Source organism: Hyperoodon ampullatus, assembly GCF_949752795.1.
Source record: "Hyperoodon ampullatus genome assembly, chromosome: 1".
In the NCBI taxonomy this organism is placed as follows: Eukaryota; Metazoa; Chordata; class Mammalia; order Artiodactyla; family Ziphiidae; genus Hyperoodon; species Hyperoodon ampullatus.
In genome coordinates, this window is record NC_136914.1 from 145,250,781 (window position 1) to 145,265,975 (window position 15,195).

Sequence of the window (15,195 nt, forward strand, 5' to 3'; positions counted from 1 at the left end):
CTCTCTGAATGTGCATTTATTGGTTAGGATCTCCAGAGAAACAGAACCAATGGATGTGTGTGTGTGTGTGTGTGTGTGTGTGTGTGTGTGTGTGTCTGTGTGTGTGTGTTTTCAAGGAATTGGCTCACAGGATTGTGTGGGTGGCAGGTTGGAATCTGTAGTCTGGAAACTCAGACAGGAGTTGATGATGCTTCAGTCTTGAGGCAGAACTGCTCCAGCAAACCTCAGTTTTTGCAGTTAAGGCCTTTGTTCGGATGAAGGCCACACACAGCTTTGACAATAATCTCCTTTATTTAAAGTCAACTGATTGTAGATGTTACCCACGTCTATAAAACACCTTCACAGCAACACCTAGATTACTATTTGATTAAATAGCTGGGTACTACCATCGAGCCAAATTGACAGGTGAAACATATCATAATGTATTATCTGTAAGCAAAATACATTTTTAAGCATCGCCATATTGCTGAAACTGCTTGATGTAGGGAGTGGGGTTGCTTGAGGTTCTTGAAAGATTTCTGAAGTGCAGGTGATGGAAAATGGAAATTCATAATATAGTCTTCACTACAGTTTAAGTGGAAGATGTTATTAATTTGCCTTATTTTAATATGCTGTTTTAATTGTTTATTTTTATAAACCTGAAAATATTTTTAATGGCTTTTACTATTTTTCTATAAGATCTTAATTTTCTCAGCAGTTAATTTTTTTTTTACCGTGAAGGATTTCAAAAGCCAAACATTTATGTGACAAAAAAGATAACCTAAATAAGTTGAAAATGATAAAAATAACAATTTTTAAGGGGTTGTTAATGACTTTTGATATTTGTTTTGTTATCTCTGAAAATTTTAGTGTAGTGGTCAGGTTAATGTCTTGCACAGCTGCTTATGATGCATTGCTAAGCAGATGATGATTATAATTTTTATTTTGAAAAAAAAGACTTGCATATAGGAAACTTAAAGAGGCTGACAGTGCTACCGTAACTCATCTAGTTTTGCATTATGTATTCCTGTGGTTCTTTGATGTCTTTACATTATTATTTGTTTTTACATACCAGTATATCTAGTCCTCTCACTTTACCACCCAAAGAGCTATTGATTTTATACATTTTATACATTTTATACATACCTGAACAACGTTCAGGTAATGTTACATTCACATAATGATTGCCATTCTTTATTTTCTTTTACTTCTTATGTTATGCTTGTGTTTTGAATAAGTAATATTTGTACTTTTGACACAATTCAGAAAGGTATTGATGAAGAGTCTCCTTGTCCCCTATAAGCCTGCTCTTTTCACCTAAGACCTTTGATCCCTTTAACCCCTTAGTTCATGCACTTTTTCCCTCCCTCCTGTAGTTCTTCCTTCTCTGAGTCTGGTCTTCAAGGTGGATTGTCGGTCAGTCTCTGCTCTGTCCAGTTGTGCTGCCGGGCAGGGCAGGGGAAGACACTCTCAGTCGTATATCTTCCTGGGGGAGCACTTGAAAAACAGTCAATACCTTTTGAACGGCAAAGATTTACTGCTTGCTGGCTTTAGTCCTGTTCCTTAGTATGTTAACTGAGAGAGCTGCTTCCCAGCCTTGAATTATAGTCTTAAAGTCCATTTTTATTATTTTAGCTTTGGAGGTGCCAGGATTCATAAGGTGCACAGAGAAAGGAGGTTGACTGGTCTTACCACAGTCTTCTCCTCTTGGAAACTTTTGAGCCTTCTCAAAGGGAGATAATGAGCCTTCCCTCCTCTGTGGGTAAATTGGGACCAATTATTTAAGTCATTTCTAATATGCCCCATAGCTCCAGAGTGAACCACCTGCAGCTCTCAAATGTGTGGTCCTTCTCCTCAAGCCAGTGGTTATGGTCATGGAACATAAGCCAGGTACTGGGGGCAGTGTTTGGAAAACGATGCCTGTGAGAGAGCACATGGCATAGCTCTTTCTCAGTTTATATTTGCACTTGTGGTGCCAACAGTCCTGGTGGACAAGGCCAAGGGCCCCTAGGTGGCCATTTAACACCAAAGAACTTGGAGGTACCAGTGAGGATTGCACCTATTGGTGTGTGTGAGCCCCTGTTAGTTTGGGGCGGGGTATAGAGGCACCTGAGGGTTTCATTGGGGAGAACTATCATCGTCTGTTGCATCCTCCCCCCTCCCCCCAGAGCTGCAGTTGGCGCTCACCGATGCCCACTGGTTCAGAGCATTAAACAGCACCTCAGCCTCGTTCTGTGTTGGCCACCAGGATTTGAGATTGGAGTCTGAAGAGACTCAGTCTCCTCTGTCCTTAAGCCTTCTTGATACTTCAGATTTTTACTTTTATTTTAAAATAAACTGCATCAGGAAAAGAATTCTGGATTTCTCAGGCCTCAGGCCAGTTATAGAGCTTGAGCTTGGAAACCAGTGCTCCACTGTAAACGCTTCCCATTGGTAATTTGATGGAACGTGCCCAGGTGTTTGTATCGTAGTCTATTCTTCCCTTAGTTAGAAGTATTTTTGCGTACTTTTTCCCAGGTGGTTTGGAGCTTGAGATACATTTCCTTCCACTGTCTACCTGCTCAGACTTGCTCTAAGACCAAAATCCGTTCATGTAATGTTGCTAAAACTCTCAACAACCCTTTGTTTTTAAATCTCCAACATCTTCTCTTTCTATAATATTTTCTTCGGTATTTCAAACCACAGGTCAAATACCACCTCTGCAGACACTGGCTCTTACTCTAGCACATACCTTTACATTTTGGTACCTGTAGATTGCAGCACAGATTGTACATTTTCATCGCCACCTGCTCAGCCTATTATTCAAGTATTCCAAAGGGGCCGTTGATGAATCCAGTGTTTTCTTTTTTTTTTTTTTTTTTTTTTGCGGTACGCGGGCTTCTCACTGTTGTGGCCTCTCCCGTTGAGGAGCACAGGCTCCGGACGCGCAGACTCAGCGGCCATGGCTCACGGGCCGAGCCGCTCTGCGGCATGTGGGATCTTCCCGGACAGGGGCACGAACCCGTGTCCCCTGCATCGTCAGGCGGACTCTCAACCACTGCGCCACAAGGGAAGCCCTCCAGTGTTTTCTTGAATGCTCCAAATGGCTCTGCTCTGTTGGCCATGCCTCTTCCCTTCTTTTCCCAGAGCATCCTCTTGCATTGTCTGCAAGAGGTTTTTGTGTGGAAACTGGCCTGGTAAGTTCTCAGAACTTGGCCTTTCTAGTTTCATGCTGTTGTGGTCAGAAAAGATGATTGAGATAATTTCTATACTCTTAAATTTGTTGAGGCTTGTTTTGTGCCCGAGTATGTCATCAGTCCTAGAGAATGTTCCATGTGTACTTGAAAAGAATATGTATTCTGTTTCTTTTTGGATGTAATGTCATGAAAAAATTAAATCTAACTGTTGTGTTATATCATTTAGGATCTCTGTTGTCTTATTAATTCTTTGTCCGGAAGCTCTGTCCATCTATGTGAGTGGGGTGTTAAAGTCTCCTACTATTATTGTATTCCTGTTGATTTCTCGCTGTATGTCTGTTAGTATTTGTTTTATGTATTTGGGTGCTGAATATAAAATCCTTTTATTGATCCTTTTATCATTATATAGTTTCCTTCTTTATCTTTCTTTATGGCCTTTGTTTTAAAGGCTATTTTGTCTGATATGAGTATTGCTACCCCTGCTTTCTTGTTATTTCTGGTAGCATGAAATATCTTTTTCCCTCCCCTCACTTTCAATCTGTGTGTGTCCTTTGCCCTAAAGTGGGTCTCTTGTAGGTAGGTCTCTTGTTTTTTATCCACTTTTGTATATCTGTCTATCAAATATCTCTTGTATTTTATCTTGTTTTTTTATCCAATCAAAAGACACAGAGTCTGCCACTCTGTGTCTTTTGATTGGAGCATTTAGTCCATTGACATTTAAAGTAATTATTGATAGATATGTATTTATTGCCATTTTAAACCTTGTTTTCCTGTTGATTTTATATTTCTTCTTTATCCCTTTCTTTTTCTTTTTCCTTTTGTGGTTTGATGATTTTCTTTTGTATTATACTTATGTTCTCTTCTTTCTGGTTTTTGTGAATCTATTTTATGTTTTTGATTTGTGGTTACCCTGTTTTTTCAAGTATGTTTAATCCCTTCCTATCCCTACTTGCCTTAGACTGGTGGTCATACAGGCTCAAATATATTCTAGGGAAAAAAAAAAAAGTCTACATTTTCTTACTCTCCTCCCCCACATTTTATGATTTTGATGTTCTTTTTTACATCTTCACTTTCATTCTTTTGCTGTTCCCTTTGGTTGTCATCGCTTTCACAGAAATTTTTTAATTTCGTTTTTTCTTTTTTAATCTGTGTACTAGCTATTTAAGTGATTTACTTTCCAATTGTGATTTTCTCTTTCCTATAGATTCTTCTTCTCTGTTTAGAGAGACGTTTCACTATTTCCTTTAGGATAGATTTAGTATCGCTGTATTCTTTTCTTTATTTTTTTTTATTAAAAAAATATTTATTATTTGGCTGCGCCAGGTCTTAGTTGCGGCACACAGGATCTTCATTGCCTCATGTGTGATCTTTGTTGTGGCATGCAGTATCTTTAGTTGTGGCACACGGGATCTTCATTGCAGCAGGTGGGATCTAGTTCCCTGACCAGGGATCAAACCTGGGCCCCCTGCATTGGGAGTGCGGAGCCTTAACCACTGGACCACCAGGGAAGCCCTGCTGTATTCTTTTGGTTTTTGCTTGTCTGAGAAATTCTTTATATCTCCTTCTATTCTAAATGATGATCTTACTGGGTAGCGTATCCTAGGTTGCAGATTTTTCCCTTTCAGGACTTTGACTGTATCTTGCCGGTCCATTCTGGCCTGCAACATTTCTGTAGAGAAATCAGCTAATAGCCTTCTGGGGGTTCCTTTGTAATTAACTCTTTGTTTTTCTCTTGCTGCCTTTAGAGTCTTCTCTTTATCTTTAACCTTCATCATTTTTCTTATAATATGTCTTGGTGTAGGTCTGTTTGGGTTTATCTTGTTTGGGACCCTCTGTGCTTCCTGTACCTGGATATCTGTTTCCTTCAGGTTTGGGAAGTTTTCAGCCATAATTTCTTCAAATACATTTTTGATCCCCTTTTCTCTTTTTTTCCCCTTCTGGATCCCTATTTTGCATAGATTGGCATACTTTATATTATCCCATAAGTCTCTTATATTGCTTTCATTTTTTTTTTTTTTAATTTGGCTTTCTGTCTGCTGTCCTGATTGGGTGATTTCTGTTATTCTATCTTCCAGGTCACTTATTCATTCTTCGGCATTATTCATTCTGCTATTCATTGCCTTTAGCTCAGTTTCTGTCTCTGCAAGTGACTTTTCTAATTTTTCTTGGTTCCTCTTTATAGTTTGTAGTTCCTTTTTCCAGTACTCTGCATTTCCATGAATGGCCTTTCTTAATTCCTTCAGTATTTTCATTATGTCCTTTTGGAAATCGGTGTCTTTTAGACTGAAGAGGTCTGTTTAATTGTTTGTTCCTTCAGGGGAATTATCTTGGTCTTTTAACTGGGAGTGGTTCCTCTATTTTTTCATTTTACTTATATATTGCTCTTACTCTGTGAGTTTAGGAGAAACAGTTATCTCCTGTGGTCCTGGAGGGCTATTTATATGTCTGGGCGTTCCCGTGTAGCTTGTGTGGGTTAATATATTTGGCCCAAGGGCTGTTCTTAGTGTGGATGCCTGTCGCCTCTTTCCTCAGTGTGTGCTGGTTGATACCCCCTTGATGGGGGAGTGCAGACGTGCAGCTGGTTTTCAGTCCGGGGCTGGGGGGAGGTGGGCGGGGGGTGGTGGTGGAGGCTCGGACATGCCCCTGGAGCACACGATGGGAGCCGAGGCGGCTCCCGGACACTCCTGGAGTCTGCGAGGGTGGTGGCGGGGGATTCATAACCACTCCTGGCATCTGGGCGGGCAGCAGTGGTGGCTCGCGACTGCCCCTGGAGCCCGTGTCGGCAGTGTCCTGCCCACTGCGAGCATGTGCACGGCAATCCGGGTTCATCCTCTCCCTTCCTGCACCCTCCAAACCATGGCGACTGGCCGATAAGGTGACCCAGGCTTCCTCCGCATACACCCTTCGTTGCAGTCGCACTGGATTCCCCACCCCCGCGGCTGTTTCCACACAGCCATCCCCAGTCCTCTCCCCAGTTCTGATCTCCGAAGCCCGAGTTCCAGCACCTAGCCCTTGCCAGCACGTGTCAGGCTGGGGGGTGCAGGACTGCGGCACTGACTGTCTGTGCAGTTCTCCCTCTGCTCTGGCTGCTGCAAACCGGCTGCTGAAGTTCTCCTCCGGGGGTCTGATTCTCCCCTTCTGTCCCGGCTGATCTACCTGCCAGTGAGGGGGCTTCCCAAGGTGAAGGAACCTTTCCTCTTTCACAGCTCCCGCCCAAGGGTGCAGGTCCTGTCCTGATTCCTTTCTCGCTTTCTTTCTTTTTTTTTTTTTCCTACCCAGTTACACGGAGATTTTCTTGCCCTTTCAGTAGTCTGAGGCCTTCTGCCAGTGTTGAGTTTGATATTCTGTGGGAATTGTTCCACATGTAGATGTATCTTTGATGTATTTGTGGGAGAAGTTGAGCTTCACGTCCTACTACACCACCATCTGGATCGCTGCCTATACTCTTGAATCTTTCCCTTTGTACCAGAAGTGTACAGAGTGGGTACTTGATACTTTGCTTCTTAAATCTTGGTCTTTGTGGCAAGAGCTGGGCCTGCAGAGGAGTTCTGAATATATTTGTCCATCAGCCATCGCACGGAGAATTGTGGCCTGACTCACAGGTTCAGTTTGCAGCATCTCAGAGAGCATGGGAGAGAGAGACAGGTCTGCAGTCTGCTGTGGAAGGCACACCCTGAGTCTGATGGCAGGTCTGCTTAATGCACAGCAGGGGGCTGGGCATGGAAAGGAGTGACAGTCAGGGTCTGAACAATTAGATAAAGAGAAGGAACCATGAAGGAGAGAAACCCAAAGTATATTTACTCTAATTTCTCTCTCTCATGGAGGAAAAAGTGAGGATACATGAAAAGGAGGAGTAATAGTTCTTTGCTGAGAATATATATATATGTAGAATTAGCCTTTCTCTTTTCTCATACTGAGAAATGATGAGGCTCTTTGGAATTCTTTACAAAACAGAAATAGGCAGGGTAAGTGAAACATGATAGAAAGAGGAAGGATACCAGGGTCAGACAATCTTTAGTCTGATTTCACCCTCAGGATCTAGTAAAGCTTTTGCTGTCTTGGGAGTTTATGTTTCAGCAGGGAAAGATAGACATAAAACACCTTTAATGAGTAATATAAAGAAAGATAGTGATATGGGTATAAAGAAAATAAAACAGGGCAAGAAAACTTATCTCAGATAAGAACTTGAACACATTGATATTACTGCTGAGAGCAGCTACAAAAAACAGATTAAACATAAAAGTGATTTGTGTAAGGCCATCAAAGAGCTATTAAAGCAGAGTACTAGAGTACTGTGGTTCCAGAGAGGAGAAAACTTTGAACAGATGAATCAATAATCTATAGCCTTTTTTTTTCTTGAGGAAGTGGTCAGAGCTTTGCTGATTCTGGATATGGGCAAGAGGCTGAAAATTTGACCTCAGCCCAAGTAGAGGTTAGCACAGAGAAACAGGTAGAGCTTTTGGCAGTCTTGAGAAGTTGGAGTGACAATATTGGAGACCCAAAGGAACTGAAAAACATTGCTGTCTCCTACTTGAGACATTTGCGGAATTATGAAGCTGCATGACAGGCTGCTGTAAAGTTAAACCACATACTTCTAAAAGGCAGAGTGTTCTACAGGCTCATGTTGCTGTGGAGGGCCTCTCAGTGCACATCATACTTTTCATTTGGAAGCACTGTAGGGTGGTGCTGTAGGAATAGGATCAACTGAGGGCCCCCCCCAACCCAAAGCCTGCCACAGCTGCATCCAGCTTTGAATCAGCTCACTCCTTGATTAGCTTACAGTGAACAGATTCCACTCTGCCTGGCAGAGGTTGGGGTGAGCCTACTCTGGAGAAATATAATATCTGGGTCCTCTAAAGTTCTTTTACTACACAGCGTCCAGCATTTAATAGAAAATGACTAGATGCTAAGAGATAGGACCGTGTGACTAAAACCATGAGAAAAGCTGGACAACGGAAACTGACATAGGATTCAGGTATTGATTGGAGTTAGCTAATGAGGACTCTAAAATGAACATGATTGATATGTTCTAGCAAATGGAAGAAAAAAGTGAAACAAACAGATGAAAAGATGGAGAATTTTATTAAAAAATTGGGAGGTATGAATGCCAAATGGAGATTCTAGACAAGAAAAATATATGAACTAAAATTGAGAGCTCAGTGTTTGAATTAGATATTAGATATGACACAGCAAAAGACAGGATTAGTGAAGAGGAAAAGAAGTCAATAGAAAATGTTGAAAATGAAGCACAGAGACTAAAAATAAATATGTGAGACAGTGAATACATCTAATGTATCTGTAACGTTAGGATCATTTAGCATTTGAAGAAGAGGGAGAAAATGGGGAAGAAGCAAATTCGATGCAATAATGGCTGAGAATTTTCCAGAAGTGTTAAAAAACATTACCTGATGAATTGAAGAAGCTCTGTGAGCCTCAAGCAGCACTCCTATAAAGAAAGCCACACTCAGGTATATCTTAGTACAACTATGGAAAACCAAGACAATCTTTAAAGCAGGCAGCAAAAAAAGAGACAGTACCTTCAAAACTGAAACAATAAGACTGATAGCTGCCTTTTAACAGAAAAGATTTTAAAAAAAGGTAGTAAAGATAGTCAACAACTGAAATATATTTTTAAGGGAATAGAAAATAGTTGCCAATCTAGAATGCTATAACCAGCAAAAATATTTTAAAATGAAGGTATAGTTCTCTGGGCCTCTTCAAATGTGATCATCTCCCTGTGTGACTGTGCTTTGGATTTGCTTCACAGCATTAGCCTCAACTGTGTCTTCACTCACTCTTCAAATTTGGAAACGAAGACTACGTCCAGATCCCAGCCAGAGGAAAAATTTGCTACTCTGGATTCGCTGAAGGGAGGGAAAGAACAATAGGAAACATTTAGATACACAGATATTGTATAAATTGAAATTAACAGACTTTACAAACAACCAGTGAGGAAATTTCAAATATAACAAAAGTGTTACCAAACTCTGCAAACTATTCAAAGGAGGTCATAATTGATCTCCCAAATCCCAAATTTAAGGGCAGTGTTTGCTGACCATGTGCAGATGACTCCCTGGCTTGGGGATGAGAATGAAGAGATGCTGAATTATTTTCTCAACTGAAGTGACAGAATTTGAAGATATTAAATCATATTACAAACATGTTTTAATTTTGCTAAAAGTCCTTGCTTTAAAATAAGCTTCTTTGCAACTCATTTTATCTCAATAAGAGTGGCGACCCATCTTCAATGTTGACTGAAATCAAATGGGAATCTGGGAAGGACCTGATGAAATGTTTGTGTCAGACACAAAATAAAGCTGTCTTGAAGAGGTAGCATGAAAAAAATCTCAGATATTCTTCACCTTGTTCACTGATGATATGGGTGCAGGTGCATGCAAATTAAGAGAGTTCATCAAAGATGATATTTGGCCATATCTATTGAACCTATTGATGATAAAGAAGGAGAAGGAGAAGCAGCTGATGTTCATAATGATGGAGACTTGGTACATGTTGATGATGAAGAGGATGAAGGTGAAAGAGAAGATGAAGATGGTGATGATGTGGAAGAAGAAGAAAGGTTGAAGAGGAAGATGACTAAAAGAATACTAATAGACTCCAACATTCCTTTTATTTAAAAATTTTTTATATTCTCTTTTTTTTTGCGGTACACAGGCCTCTCACTGTTGTGGCCTCTCCCGTTGCGGAACACAGGCTCCGGATGCGCAAGCTCAGTGGCCATGGCTCACAGGCCCAGCCGCTCCGCGGCATGTGGGATCTTCCCAGACCGGGGCACGAACCCATGTCCCCTACATCGGCAGGCGGACTCTCAACCACTGCGCCACCAGGGAAGCCCAAAAAATTTTTTATATTCTCTTGAGCAAGTTGCCATCTCCAGTTTTTTCCCTCTTATGCTTAGTTCTCTTGTCCTAATGAGATTTCTTTATTTTTTTTGTCTCATAAAATAAAGAGATTGCCCACTTATTTTGTGGGAGACTACCTTGAGCAAAATACAATGGGGAAAAATCTCTACACATTTCCTTTTTTTTTTAAGATTTTTTTTTTAATGTGGATCATTTTTAAAGTCTTTATTGAATTTGTTATAATATTGCTTCTGTTTTATGTTTTGGTTTTTGGCCACGAGGCATGTGGGATCTTAGCTCCCAGATCCCTGGTTGAACCCATACCCCCTGCATTGGAAGGTGAAGTCTTAACCACTGGACCTCCAGGGAAGTCCCTCTGCACATTGCTGATTCAAGTTCCTTTTTATCCCTCCTTGTCTCAAAAAATGTGAAAGTAGTGATGTGGAGTTAACACATCACCATGCACTGTGGGGAAGAAGAAAATTTTCTCCCTTTGCTCTGCCAGAAGCTGGAGGGTGTTCATCTTCCTTGTGCTTGAAATTCTTGATTTTTACTTCTTTAAAGTGCTCAGAGATTACATTGTGACTCTATGTAATATGGGCATTTAACGTTATCACCATGTACATGCACTTTGTTAAAAAAATCTAATAAAATGGAATTATATTGAGTGAGGAGAGGATGGGTTTGAGATGTTAGGGCATTTGAGTGTTGGTAGGAGAGGAGAGAGAGAATGGGGCAGAAACAAATTTGAAAAGATAATGGCATGAAAGTGTGTATTTTGACAACATAAATTTCAGACCTTACAAATTTGTTTAGTAAGTCGTACTGTTAAAAAAAATTAAAGATGTTTTCAGACAAGCAAAACCCAGCAGACCTGCACCAAAAGAAATACTAAAGTAAAGGTAGCTCTTCTGGGAGAAGAAAAATGAATCCTGATGGAAACTCAGAAATTCAGAACAAGGCAAAGATCAACAAAAGGTAAACATATGGGTGAGTAAACATAAATATTGATGGTACTAAACAATTATAGTAATGATTCGTGAGTTTAAGAACATACACAATTTGTATAATGGTAGAACAATTTGAAAGGCAAGAGGGAAGCAAATGGAATTAAAGCTTTTCGAGGTTCTAGCATTATCAGGTAAATTTATCTAACTAAATTATCTAAAATAATAGTAGAAGATTGTTGTAACTAACAAGTTAAGAAAAGGAAAATGAGATAATTTATAAGATAATTTTATTAATGAAAAAAGCCAGGTAAGAAGTGAGGAAAAAAGAACTGGGTCATATAGAAAGTAAATACCAAAATTGTATCTATAAATCCAACTAGATTAGTATTTATATAAAATTTAAATGGGTTAAGTGCTTCCATTAAAACACTGTTATTAATGGATTGGATCCCCGAACCAACCAATGTCCCTTAACAGGCAATTTTAAAATATAAAGACAAAGAAAGCCTGAAAATAGAAGATGGAAAAAGATATATTGTGCCATTACAAATGGAAAGAAATCAGGTGTAACCTTACTGGTATTTGACAAAGTGGACTTTAAGGAAAAGGCATTACTAAAAATAAAGATGGTCCATACACTAGACGATGTACATGTTCCAAATGTGAAAGCAATCCAGATGGAAGACTTAAGCACATCTTTCTCAACTGCTGATGGAGTAAGCAGGAAGATAAAACTGGAAAGGATAGAAAGATAATCTGATCAATATAATTAACATACATGGTCTAATTGACATATATAGAACACTGTACCCAATGATAGTTCATCAAATAATGCACATGGAATACTTACCAAAATTAACCATATGCTGAGTCATAAAGCACAAGCCAATTGATTTCAAAAGGTGCAATCTCATTAAAAATTCTAGCAAGTTTTTATTTTTATTTTTATCTTTTGGTGGAAACTGATTCTAAAATTTATGTGAAAATCCGAGGGGCCATGAATTACCAAGGCAGCCTTAAAGTGAAAGAACAGAACTGGAGGACTTACCAAACATCAAGGCATATTATAAAGGAATTATAATTTAATACTGTTATACTGGCGCAAGAATAGACAAGAAGACATTACTTTTGACAAAGATGTCATTAACAACATGGTGGGAAAAGGATGGCGTTTTCAATAATAGTGTCAGGTCAAAATAATTTTCTTATGGAAAAGTACTTTATCCATAACTCACATCATATATAAAAAGGTCAGTTTAATACAATTATAAATGTAAATATGTCAGTTAAAAACAGTAAACCTTTAGAGGAAAATGTTGAATACTGTGATCTTAGATGGAGGTTTCTTAAATAAGAAATAATAAACACTGTGAAAGGCAAAATGATAAATTGGAGAACAGTAAATACCATAAAGGGAATGAAAAAGCAAATAACTGAGGGGGAGAATATAATGTATTTTTCTCAAAAAGGATTTGTATCCAGAATATATTAAAAACTACAAATCAATTAAAAAAAAATGGCCCAAACACTTGAATGGGCACTTCACACAAGAAGATACCTAAATGGCCAGTAAATGTGAAAAGATGGTCATCTTCATTAGTCATCTTGGAAATGCAAACCAAAAGCACAGTGAAGTGCCATGATATAGTCACCAGAATGACTAAAATTGAAAAAACAGATAATGTCAAATATTTACAAGAATTATCTGAAACTCTCATACGCGAATGCTGGGTTTTTAAATCGGTACAGGCACTTTGGAAAACTAGAGCTGAGTATATGCATATGATGCAGTACATCAATTCCGTTAGACATATTCCTAGTAGAAATGCGTTCATATATTTACTAAAAGATTTGTACAGGAACTTTCATAGCAACACCATGAGAAATTGTCTCAAACTGTACAAATGCATATTCATGAAATGGAAGATTATAAAGCTTTATGATAATGAATGTATTACAACTATGCTTAGCAACATGGGTGAATCTCAGAAACATAACACCGAGTGAAAGAAGCTGGAGACAAATGAATTCATATTGTATGATTTTGTTTATATAGAGTTCAAAACCAGGTAAAGGTAATTTATAAATCAGGGTTGTGGTTACTTTGTTGGGAGGATAGTGACTGGAAGTAGGGACCTGGGCAGACTTCTGGGGTGCTGTTTCTTCATCTGTGTGCTAGTTTGTGAGTTTGATGTGTTTACTTTGTGAGAATTCATTGAGCTGTACACTTACAATTTCTCTTTTTTGTTGTTGTTGTTGTTGTAATTGTATTATACTTCCACAAAAAGCTTACTTAAAAAAATGGAACAGAACAGTGGGATAAAATGCCTTGGCCATGAGTTTTGACTTTAGCAATCTAGCTGGGCTGTCAGGTTGTACCGAGACCTACACAACGAGGGTGCAGCCATATGAAGAAGACCTGGATAAGAGCCCAGGGAGTAGCAGAGGTGGCAACGAATTTCAAAGGACAAAAACAAAGCCAGGGAAGCTAGTGGTTAATGGATGATGGGCCAGTGGTAGGGCATGCATTAGAGAGGTAGTTATAGGTCAGATTATGAGCTTTATTACAGCAGCAGTAGGAAGTCACAGAAAAGGTTTAGTTAGGAGAATGATGTGATTCTATTCATGCCTTGAGAAGAGCAGTGTGTCTGCTGTGTGCAGAACAGGCTTGAGGGAGCAGACACACCAGGCAGGAGTCTGTTGCTATAGTGGAGGAGTGATCTGATGGTGACCTGGACTTGGGCCTTAGCAGTGGATTTGGTGAGAAGTGGTCGGCTTCTGGTTGTATGTTATTGGAGATTGGGGGTAACTAACACCCATAGGGCTTACTCTGATGAATTGTGTGTTGAAAGAGAAAAGTCCAGAATGACTTTTAAATGTTTGGCTTATGCCGTATGGGTGGAAGTTGGTGACGTTTCTGAGACAGGACAGCATTTCTGAGGTAGGACAGCTGGAGAGTGAGTGAAGAGGCTGGGAGGATGGGGTCGTCTACTACATTGTAAACTTTCAAAGACAGTGCATTTTCTTATTACTCTTTACTCCCCAGGTCTTAGCAGGGTATCTAGAACATAAATATAGTTAGCTAAAAATTTGATTCGTTTTGTAGTCAGTATTGAATCATTCACATTCAGTGAACATATTGAATAAGTTATTTTCACCATTGGCCTTCTTAGAAAATATGTAATTTAAGGGTTAAAAAAACAACTGTTGATCCCTTGGTATTTTACTACCTTGGGTTTGCCTACTTTGTAGACATTTTTTTTTTCTTTTGTCATGAATATGGTGATTTGAGTGAAATACAGCTTTTAAAGAAGCCGATTGGTTGGATATTAAACTGCACACTTTATTTAGATGTTTTTCTCTTTCTTTGCAGTTATTTTGTGATTACAGCTGTTCTGCTGTTTGGGAATTTGATTCAGCACCAGGTTTCCAATGTGTTTTAGTTTTTGGAAAAAATGTTTTCAATTGTTTAAAATCTGTTATTTTTCTTTATTGTTTATGGAAGTCCTTTTAGGTGTTTGGAACAAGAAAGTTTCTTTACCAAATGTTTTTCTTTTGTGGATGATAACATTTTGTTTTAGATTCCAAATGGAACCACTTAGTGTAGACGTTAGTGGAAAAATGCCACCTAAGAACCCTTGTAGAATGCTGGGAATCCTAGAGCAGATGTCATGGTACATTCTTCCTGACACTAGTCCTCTAGTTTGGGATAAATCAAAGCGATTCAATGCTACATGTCTTCCAGAAGTTCTGCATTTGTTTTGTGGTGGTTGTTTGTCTGCTCATCACAAGATGGCTCCTGCCTGAGTATGTCAGCCAACTTCTGGCCATTCAGCCAAACCTGAGGTGTGATTAGAAGAACACTGGGAATCCAGGCTGAGTAGTTTGGTTAAAAAAGAAACAATCAATCAGACAAACAAACAATATTTGTATTGTTGGAGTACTTTCATCATCCTTGTGATTCTGATCACAACAGCCCCATAGAAATTTTATGAAATAGATGCATTTGGCTACAAACAGCAGCAGCTCTAATTCATTTAAATGAAAAGGACAATATGTTAAATAAGAGGAAATTCACTATAGTCTAGCAGGCTTCAGGGATGGTTGGTTAGTTAGCTTAATGGTGTCACCCAAGTTCTTTCTACCTCTCCACTTTGCCGACCTTGGTAGTGGCTTATATATATATATATATATATTTTTTTAATATTATTTATTTATTTATTTTAAATT

At 39.1% G+C, this 15,195-nt stretch overlaps 1 protein-coding gene across 2 annotated transcripts in view; it reads left to right on the forward strand.

Annotated features, from left to right (window-relative positions):
- PRDM5 (PR/SET domain 5) overlaps positions 1-15,195 on the forward strand; it is a gene marked incomplete at both ends in the record, with an annotated part of 204,797 nt that overhangs the window by 19,001 nt on the left and 170,601 nt on the right. The window lies entirely within an intron of this gene.